General features: G+C 42.8%; 1 non-coding gene across 1 annotated transcript; it reads right to left on the bottom strand.

Moving 5' to 3' along the window:
- Window positions 1–419: 419 nt before the first annotated feature.
- LOC113314663 lies at window positions 420–575 on the bottom strand. Its single transcript, XR_003342543.1, has one exon. It is a non-coding gene; the product is annotated as a 5.8S ribosomal RNA (ribosomal RNA).
- Window positions 576–8,433: the final 7,858 nt, after the last annotated feature.

Raw genomic sequence — 8,433 nt, forward strand, 5'->3', positions numbered from 1 at the left:
ATCAGCTGGCATGGTTGGTACAAAGATTCGTGAACCGTAAATCTTGTTCACGAGTCAGGGTATAACGGTTCATGAACCGGGTTTGCGAACCCTACAAGACTCCTCCGTTTATTAATATGCTTAAATTCAGCGGGTAGTCCCTCTTGACCTGGGATCGCAGAGTGGGTGTCATATTTATGGCCCGATGGGTTCCTTGTGGTCCTTCACGGTAAGCACAGCAGACACGGATTCAGGAATGAAGAGAGACAACGAGTGTCGACCACCACGAATCGTGACGCTGGCCTCCCAGTGCCTGTGTTTAGACCGACCGCACTTTCAAGACACGGGGGGTCAATATCCTCCCCATTCACTGCCCAATGCCAATGCCAATGCCGCCAGGAGGCGCCAAGGACATGAGTTGGAGGGGGAGACTCGGTGCGTGACGCCCAGGAAAGTGTGCCCTCGGCCCGGAGGCTTGGGGCGCAAATTGCATTCAAAAACTCGATGGTTCACGGGATTCTGCAATTCACACCAAGTATCGCATTTCGCTACGTTCTTCATCGATGCGAGAGCTGAGATATCCGTCGTCGAGAGTCGTTCGAAGATTGTATTTCGCGACACCTACCGCTGCATTTTTCCCACCAAGGAAGGAGAAAGAGAAGAGGAATGCTAGCATCCATTTGTTTTTTCCTTGGCGCTTACCGCGCCTTGGGTTCGTTTTTCTGCACAAAGAGAGGGTTGTTTTCTGATGGACAATACATGTTGGCGTATGAGTGGTGTTTGGTTCTTGTGTGCTGGTTGGCTCTCCGTTCTGTGCGGCGAACGACAAGCCTGATAACCTCTTCAGTTCTGTCCCATGTTTTCCTTCGGGAAACACTCGTTTGGTTCCTGTGTTGCCAGTCAGCTTTCCCAGATCCTTGTAGTCTTCCCAAGCATCATTTTGAGACAATTTGTGCATGCACTTTTTCCGAAAAATGGTGCGGCTTTTTCCCAAGTATGGGAAAATGTAATTTGGTGACACTTTCCCAGATCCTTGTAGTCTTCCCAAGCATCGTTTTGAGACAATTTGTGCATGCACTTTTTTCGAAAAACGGTGCGGCTTTTTCCCAAGTATGGATCACCAAAAAATGTAATTTGGTGACACTTTCCTAAATCCTTGTAGTCTTCCCAAGCATCATTTTGAGACAATTTGTGCATGCACACAATGTCAAGGTCGCGGCCCTGGGAGTTGGTGAATGATTTTTGCTCCCCTAATCTAATTTGTAGAAATGCAAATAGGCATATATAGGGAGGGTGTGTGGGCTGAAACTGAAAATTTGGGAAATGTCACAATACTCCATGGAAGCAAATGGCGATGCATTTACCCAAGATTTGAAGCTATATTTTGGATGAACCAACTCGAAATCGCACCATGGATAGCGGCATTGACGGTGAAGCGCAATGATTGTGCGGCATGGATATCGGCCTTGACGGTGAAGCGTGATGATTGTACGGCATGGATAGCGGCCTTGACCGTGAAGCGTGATGATTGTGCAATATGGATAGAGGCCTTGACGGTTAAGCGTGACGATTGCACGATATGGATAGAGGCATTGACGGTGAAGCAAGATGATTGCGCGGTATGGATAGCATGAATAGCGGACGTTGGTTGGGAGACAGGTTAGTTTTACCCTACTAATGACAGTTTCGCGATAGTAATTCAACCTAGTACGAGAGGAACCGTTGATTCACACAATTGGTCATCGCGCTTGGTTGAAAAGCAAGTGGCGCGAAGCTACCGTGTGCAGGATTATGACTGAACGCCTCTAAGTCAGAATCCAGGCTAAAGAAGCGGCGCATGTGCCCGTCGCCCGATTGTCGACCTGCAGTAGGGACCTTAGGGTCCCCAGAGGCACATGTCGTGGGCGTAGCCCTCGTAGCGGACGAGCTACGCGGGCCGCCCTGAAGTACTATTACCACCGGGTGGCGAGTAAAATCCTTTGCAGACTACTTAAATACGCGACGGGGTATTGTAAGTGGCAGAGTGGCGTTGCTGCCACGATCCACTGAGATTCAGCCCCATGTCACACCGATTCGTCCCTCCCCTCCAATCTTCACTCCAAAAAGAATCACTTTGAAGAAATAAACAAAGTCCCACACGCCAAAAAAAATCCATTATTAACTTTAAAGAGTTTGCCAAAGGGTTCGAGTCGCAATTGGACGCTTCGAAAAAGTTGCATGCACAGATTTTGTCAAGACGACGCTTGGGAAGACTACGAGGATCTGAGAAAGTGTCACCAAATTACATTTTTTGGAGTCCCATACTTGGAAAAAAGCGGGTGATTTACGCGCAGCGTTTTTCGGAAAAAGTGCATGCACAAATTGTCTCAAAAAAATGTAATTTGGTGACACTTTCCCAGATCCTCGTAGTCTTCCCAAGCATCGTTTTGACACAATCTGTGCATGCAACTTTTTCGAAGCGTCCAATTGCGACTCGAACCCTTTGGAAAAACCTTTAAAGTTAATAATGGATTTTTTTTTGCGTGTGGGACTTTGTTTATTTATTCAAAGTGATTCTTTTTGGAGTGAAGATTGGATGGGAGGGACGATAGGACCGAAATCCTATGATGCTATCCCATGCTAATGTATCCAGAGCTTGGGCTTGCTTTGAGCACTCTAATCTCTTCAAAGTAACAACACCGGAGGAACGACCCGGCAAATTAAGTCTAGGAACACATCGTCGGTAGAAGGGACGAGACAACTGGTGCACACCCAAAGGGCGGACCGGACGACCCAACCGAAAGTCCAACTACGAGCTTTTTAACTGCAACAACTTAAATATACGCTATTGGAGCTGGAATTACCGCGGCTGCTGGCACCATACTTGCCCTCCAATGGATCTTCGTTAAGGGATTTAGATTGTACTCATTCCAATTACCAGACTCGAAGAGCCCGGTATTGTTATTTATTGTCACTACCTCCCCGTGTTAGGATTGGGTAATTTGCGCGCATGCTGCCTTCCTTGGATGTGGTAGCCGTTTCTCAGGCTCCGTCTCCGGAATCGAACCCTAATTCTCCGTCACCCGTAACCACCATAGTAGGCCACTATCCTACCATCGAAAGTTGATAGGGAAGAAATTTGAATGATGTGTCGCCAGCACAAAGGCCGTGTGATCCGTCAAGTTATCATGAATCATCTGAGCAATGGGCAAAGACCGCGTCGACCTTTTATCTAATAAATGCATCCCTTCTAGAAGTCGGGGTTTGTTGCACGTATTAGCTCTAGAATTACTACGGTTATCCAAATAGCAAGTACCATCAAACAAACTATAACTGATTTAATGAGACATTCGCAGTTTCACAGTATGAATTAGTTCATACTTACACATTCATGCATTAATCTTTGAGACAAGCATATGACTACTGGCAGGATCAACCAGGTAGCATTCCTCAATGACACCATCTTCTGGCCCAGACTGTCGTCGAAATTTCACCATACATCAGGAGGGAAAAGATAACAGTCGATTTTGGAAATCGTTTTTCTGGGGCTCGGAAAATACTCCGAGCTCCCAATGGCATCATCGGCATCCAAGGGAACAAAAAGATCTCGTGCTCCATGTGAACGGGATAATAATATCACCAAACAATGGGAACACGAGACCCTTGTCGAGTACCATCTCACGTCACCCAAGAGTAGGCGAGAGGCAATATAAGCGAGGGACAAAATCGATACCTTCTCGATAGGTAGGCAACACAGGAACCAAACGAGTGTTTCCCGAAAGAAAACATGGGACAGGACTGAAGAGGTTATCGATCTTGCCGTTCGCCGCGCAGAACGGAGAGCCAACCAGCATACAAGAACCAAACACCACTCATACACCAACACATATTGTCCATCAAGAAACAACCGTCTCCAGTATAACTAGCAAGCCAAGCCACTTAAGGCAAGCCAATCTTGCACGAGTACCGGGGACAAGTAATTCCAAGCGAACATGCTGTGCATGAAAATATATTTTGACCAACAATTTCCTTCTCGTCTTGCAAGGAAAAAACCCAGGAAAAGCCGAATCTTATTCAGCCCGGGGACTTACACAATTGGCGCATAAAGATGATCCAACTGATGCCGCACCAACTAGTGCTCTTTTCCCAACCAATGTCCCTTCCCTATATATGTCTTATTTGCATTTCTACAAATTAAAAAAGAAGAAGCAAACTCTAAGGTTTCACGAGAGGAAGCTCCGGTTTTTTCTCCCTCCCTTTTTTCTTTTGCGTTCTTTAGGCTTTCTCTTGATTTTGCGCTCTAATGGCGCAAAATCAAAGCAACAATCCGCCTGTTTTAGGAGATCAACATGATGATCAAACAAGAAGGAATAATTGGAATCATTCACGCAATAGGCGTGTCTATGTTCCAAAAAATACTGCTGCAAACCCTAGTTCTTTCGTGAATAGGAAACAGCTCGAAGATGGCAACCATAGCGCGAATGGGAATCCGATTGAAGATGGAAATCATGGCGTGCATAAAGAAGGCACTTATGCGGATATATTAAAGAAGAGAACACATGTTTTATCAAAGATTGATGTTGATACGCTCTCTCATCCTCCAGTTCGTTCTACAACGAACAATGATGTTTTTATTAAAATCCCGCGGGAGACTCATGCTAGAATTAAGGCTGTGTGGAGGTTTAGTTTGGTTGGGCGTTTGATATTTTTCAAAACCCTAAGATTCGAGGATGTTAAAAAAGAATTATTGAATCAATGGAAGCTCTCAAGTTCGGTTCAATTTATTCCATGGAAGAAGAGATATTTTGTTATTAAGCTTGACAATGAAGATGATCGGAAACGAGTAAGCTATGATGGCCCGTGGAAGATTAAATCTGAAACTGGGTTTCAACAGCTTAAAATTCATCCATGGACGCCTATGTTTGATCTAGGGAAGGATAAGATTACTAGGGCTGGTGTTTGGGTTCATTTCACGGCTCTTCCAATGGAGTTTTGGGATGAAGAGACGATTTTTCGAATGGCTAGAGGGCTTGGAAAGCCGGTTTCTGTCGATCCAAGAACTCTGCGTCATGAATATGGCTACTTTGCTGCTGCTTTGATTGATATAGATTTCTCGCAAACTTTAGGAAGGATTCTGATAGATGGTGAAGAGAACGAAGAAATTTTTGTTCAAGATTACGAAATTTTAAACAAGCTAAGTTTTTGCGATTATTGCAAATCTATTGGCCATAAGAAATCTGATTGTAGAACAAAAAAGTATGATGATTTAAAAGACAAAGCTGATGAAGAAACTGATCCTGAGATCAAAAAATCAATTGAAGCCGATATGGATGACCTTAAGAATTTCTGGCAAAAAGAAAGAATTCCTAAAAATAATGGCAAGAAGAACATGCCAGAAGATCCACCGCTGCAACCAATTCTTGAGAAGGCTCAAACAAACAAACCTGGTGATGATCCTAAAACAATGAAGAACCTATCAATCCTTGAGATTGCTACTGGAAAACATACCATTTTCCCTGAGAATAGTGCTAGTAATGGTGAGAAATCGGGTGAAGAATGTAACAGTTCAGAGACGCACAATGATGGTGCGTCACTGTCTGAGGCGCGCAATGATGGTGCTTCCCATTCTGTGCAGCGCAATGATGGTGCGAATGATGATGGTGCGTCTCATCCTGAGAAGCACAATGATGGTTCGGAATCAATTTTGCGCAATGATGGTGAGGAAATTGCGGAAAATATGCGGGATAATTTACGCAAGGAGGATGATGCTAATCTTGAGATGCAGGAGATGGAAGCTTATAAGAATTATGAGGCTATGAAAGAGGCGGCACGGCAACGTGAGGTTGATGCTGAGGTTGCTAAAATTCAACAAGAGATGGCTAAGACAAGGCTAGAGAATTTGAGAAAGAAGGTTTTAGAAAAGAAACATGCCGCAACTCAACCAATTTTGGTTAATATCAATGAAAGTGAACCTGTAGATAATGAGGTAGCAACTTGTTCTCCAGCTGCTAGTCCAACTCCTATGGATGATCATGATGATGCTAGTTTTAGTGAGGCCACTAAAACTTCAAGAAGATATACTCCGGTTAAATCTTTAGAGAACTTAACGCTTTCTAATAGATTTGAAACTGGGACCGAAGAGACTGATGAGGTAGTTATTGAAACTGATGATGAAGTTGCGGATACGGTGGATCAGGTGTCAACAACTACTTCCAAGACAGCAGAAGATGATGCAAGAAATTTGGAATTACTTTCTAAAAAGGAACAAGATGATCGTGAGAAGAAGGAATTGGCTGACAAGAAGAAAAAACCAAAGGTTACAAAAAAGAAGACTGTTACTGTGGCAAATGTTAGTCAAGTTCAAACTCGAGGTGGTAGATCTTCCAGACAGGGTTCGGCAAGCCCTTCAAAGAGCAGGGTTAATTAATGCGTGTCTTTTATTGGAATGCTCAAGGCTTGGCTAAAGATGGTGCAAGGGCCAAGTTGATTGAGCTTTACCACTTGCACAATCCTGACGTAATATGTATTACGGAGCCGCAAATTCGTTGCACTACACGTTTTGTTAGGAATTTAAATTTGTTTGATTTTTTTGAAGATGTTATTACTAATGAGGTGAATGGTGAGAGAGGTAACATTTGGGTATTTTGGAGGAATTCTCTGGCAAGGCCGAATGTTTTATCCTCTTCAAAACAAGCTATCACTTTGGATTTTTCTAGTGATTATATCATGGCAGTTCATGCTTCTTCTGACGCGGTGGCAAGGAGATCTCTTTGGTGTCAATTGGGGTTGGGATTTATATCTATTCCGTGGTTGGTGTTGGGGGATTTTAATTGCATACTGTGTTTGGACGAAAAGAAGGGTGGTAGGCTGATTAAAGAAATTTATATGAATGAGTTTCGAAGTTGGATCTCTGACAATGGTTTGGTGGAAGCAGATGCTATTGGGAAAAAATATACTTGGACTAATTTTCGGAGTGGAATGCATATAATCGTTTCTAAACATGATAGGGTTGTTATAAACGATGCTTAGTATGATAAGTACGCTAACTGGAGGTGTAAAGATTTGCCAAGAGTTTGCTCTGATCATTCCCCTCTGTTTGGTTTTGCTTTTGACAGTCCAAGGCCGAATAGGGCTCCTTTTAGAATTCTGAAAATGTGGCTTTCTCATCCATATTTTTTGGATTTTGTAAAGGAAAGTTGGAGTGTTAGGATGGATGGTGCGCCTCCTTTTGTTTTCACTTCTAAGTTGAAGAGACTGAAGGAAGCCTTGAAGATTTGGAATAGAACTGTATTTGGGGATGTTCAGTTTCGTTTAAAGCAAGCGGAATTGAATCTTGATAAGGAGAATGATATTCTGGATAAAAATGTTAGGTGTGAGTTACAATTTTTGAAGGTTGCAGATGCTAGAAAGGTTGTTGATGAGGTGCGAACTGAGTTGGCAGTTATGCTTAAACAAAAATCGAGAACTAATTGGTTGGAAGATGGTGATCAAAATACTCGATTTTTTCACAACAGTATACGCATGAGGAGAAGCCAAAACACAATCTCTGAATTCAAGATTGCTACTAACTCTACTTTGATTTTGCAGGATGAAATTAAGGATTACATTGTTGATCATTACCGTGCAAAATTCAATGGTGGAGGCGTGCATATTGATCTAAAGTTGTTTGATTATGAGCATGAAAGCATCTCAGCTGCTGAAAGTGCTTTTATGGATGCTATTCCGTCCTTGGATGAAGTTAAGGAAGCGGTTTTCGATTTGGGCGCAGACTCTGCACCTGGCCCTGATGGATTTACAAGTTCTTTCTATAGAGTTTGTTGGAACATTATTTCTAGAGATCTTTTTAATGTTATTGCAAACTGTTGGGAGATGCGGAAAATTCCTAATGGCATTAACTCTAGTTTTATTGTTCTAATCCCAAAAAATAACAAATCTGATGCTATTAAGGATTATAGGCCAATTGGCTTAAGCAACTTTTTCTTCAAAATCATTACAAAGATTATGTCTACCAGACTTGGTACAGTGCTTAATAAATTGATCTCTGAGGAGCACGTGGCGTTTATGAAGGGAAGAAACATTCATGAAAACATAGCTTTGGCGTCGGAACTGATCAATGAGATTAGTGCGAAAAGGAAGCATGGTAATGTTGGCCTCAAACTGGATATAGCCCAAGATTTTGACACGGTTAGTTGGGAATTTGTTGCTGAAGTTTTTCAGCAATATGGTTTTTCCGATGCATGGTGTATGTGGCTGCTTAATATTCTTAACTCTGCTCGGATTTCTATCATGATTAATGGTAGCCCTGAAGGTTTTTTCAGTATCACTAGAGGTCTGCGTCAAGGTGATCCTCTTTCACCTTTGATTTTTGTTCTTATTGAAGATGTTTTGAGTCGCAATCTCTCTAAGTTGTTTGCAGCAAGAAGTATGCACCATATGGTGAGCAAGAAAGGTGTTGCGCCAACTCATTTACTCTTT

This window comes from Papaver somniferum, chromosome 9 (genome assembly GCF_003573695.1).
Source record: "Papaver somniferum cultivar HN1 chromosome 9, ASM357369v1, whole genome shotgun sequence".
Taxonomy (NCBI): domain Eukaryota; kingdom Viridiplantae; phylum Streptophyta; class Magnoliopsida; order Ranunculales; family Papaveraceae; genus Papaver; species Papaver somniferum.